Source organism: Schistocerca piceifrons, unplaced genomic scaffold (genome assembly GCF_021461385.2).
Source record: "Schistocerca piceifrons isolate TAMUIC-IGC-003096 unplaced genomic scaffold, iqSchPice1.1 HiC_scaffold_943, whole genome shotgun sequence".
Lineage (NCBI taxonomy): Eukaryota > Metazoa > Arthropoda > Insecta > Orthoptera > Acrididae > Schistocerca > Schistocerca piceifrons.
In genome coordinates this window covers 1417501-1420000 of record NW_025729216.1, presented here as the reverse complement: position 1 = coordinate 1420000, position 2500 = coordinate 1417501, and positions in this window count along the sequence as shown.

The window sequence follows — 2500 nt, the reverse complement described above, 5'->3', positions numbered from 1 at the left end:
GTCGGGTTCGAGAGAGGCGCAATCGCCCGGAGTTAGGCGAGTAGACGCTTTCGGTGCGACCACCCGTGCTCCCAACTGAGCTTGCCGCTGCCGACAGAGGCCCGGGAGCGTGCTGTCGTGGCATTGCCGGCGGGAGACAACACGCGCCACCTACGGTGACCGGCAGCTCCAACGCCAGCGCCACAGAAGGACAAAAGCCCCACTTGGGTGCCGAAGCGAACTCTCCCAGCACAGCGCACGCGCCAACACATCCGCACAGCTGCGATACAAACCACCAGCGAGAACCGCTGGGGCGACCGAGCAGCAGACGGCGTCGCGGCGCCGAGCGCCGGGCGGCGGCGCATCCTCAACGCACACAGTCCTCAATCGGACCAGCACACTGAAGATGTCCACCGCGCTTCGCACCGGGCCCGCGAGGACCTACTTTGGCCGCACGGCGCCGCGCGCAGGGTGCGCCGGCGCGCAGCTGCGACGCCTGCCGCGTCCGTCGGCCAGCGCGCCTGCCACTGGCCGCCCCCACCAGCCGGCTGTAGCGCGTGCGCCCACGCACCGCGCGGCCAGCACGCCGGGAGGCGCCCCCTCACCGGCCGGGGACGGTCCCACCCAGCCACCGCCGCGTATCGCTTCACACCCAGATGCCGTTCAGTTTCGTCGGCATGGTGGGTATCGCTGGAACAACCGGTTAGTACCTCAACCTATCGTCGCCATCACCGATTCACCCCTAGCGAGAACAACCGCACCACAACAGGTTACCATTTCTTCATTTGCGTAACTTCACCAGAAAACGCAGGCGTCCATCGCCATTTGCAACTTCAACGATTATTGCATGCCTGTGTCAGGTGTCACGCCACACTACGTCTGCCCACATACACGCAACAAAATGTGCACGCCTAGACAATACGTGGAAGGTGGCCCCCGTACGTATGCGATGTCCATTGCTCGAACGACTGTCAACCGGCCTCTGTAGCATGTCGCAGATATGGAACGCGGTGCACCATGCCATCACGGTGTGTGAGGAGAGACGACTAGGTCCGAATACATCAACAGACAGCTCATGCTGATCGCCATCCACGGCGTCCGTTCCTCCCACACGTCTCTATGGCGTACCACACTGCAATCCAGCTCTCATAGGGAGACGACACGTAGCTGCGTGCACAATATTTGCACTGTATGGTCCGCCGTTTTTGGGCGCAGTCGTTGTACGGTCACACATGTGCCACGATGTATCATTCAGTACATAAGGACGAATGTGCAGTACAGATTGTGGTTCACGCGTACGACATCAGCGGACAGTTGACACAGGCCGCACCACAACGTAGCCTGCGTACGTCGCATGCGAAGGGCATTGAACATGCAAACTTGTCACCAACCAGCTTGCGAAGGCAGGGGGCAAGGTGGGGACGTGGGGACGTGGGGAGGGGTGGGGGGGGGGCGGCATGTACGTCCTGCTGCCATCCACATTACAGTGTACAGCAGGAGCATGTGGAAAGTCAGCAAGACTTGCAAGGTGTTTAACATGAAGCGATACACAGGGGAGCGGGCAGTGCGAGTAGCGAACTATATTGCGAGGGTTGCGGGTGGGCAACACTACACTAATTGAACGAGTCGTATAACAATTACAGAGCAGGTTTAGGCGACAACGTGGGTTACGTTAGCGGACAACGTGGGTTAGGTTAGGGGACAACATGGGTTAGGTTAGGGGACAACATGGGTTAGGTTAAGGCACAACATGGGTTAGGTTAAGGCACAACATGGGTTAGGTTAGGGGACAACATGGGTTAGGTTAGGGGACAACATGGGTTAGGTTAGGGGACAACATGGGTTAGGTTAGGGGACAACATGGGTTAGGTTAGGGGACAACATGGGTTAGGTTAGGGGACAACATGGGTTAGGTTAGGGGACAACATGGGTTAGGTTAGGGGACAACATGGGTTAGGTTAGGGGACAACATGGGTTAGGTTAGGGGACAACATGGGTTAGGTTAGGGGACAACATGGGTTAGGTTAGGGGACAACATGGGTTAGGTTAGGGGACAACATGGGTTAGGTTAGGGTACAACATGGGTTAGGTTAAGGTACAACATGGGTTAGGTTAAGGTACAACATGGGTTAGGTTAAGGTACAACATGGGTTACGTTAAGGTACAACATGGGTTAGGTTAAGGCACAACATGGGTTAGGTTAAGGCACAACATGGGTTAGGTTAAGGCACAACATGGGTTAGGTTAAGGCACAACATGGGTTAGGTTAAGGCACAACATGGGTTAGGTTAAGGCACAACATGGGTTAGGTTAAGGCACAACATGGGTTAGGTTAAGGCACAACATGGGTTAGGTTAAGGCACAACATGGGTTAGGTTAAGGCACAACATGGGTTAGGTTAAGGCACAACATGGGTTAGGTTAAGGCACAACATGGGTTAGGTTAAGGCACAACATGGGTTAGGTTAAGGCACAACATGGGTTAGGTTAAGGCACAACATGGGTTAGGTTAAGGCACAACA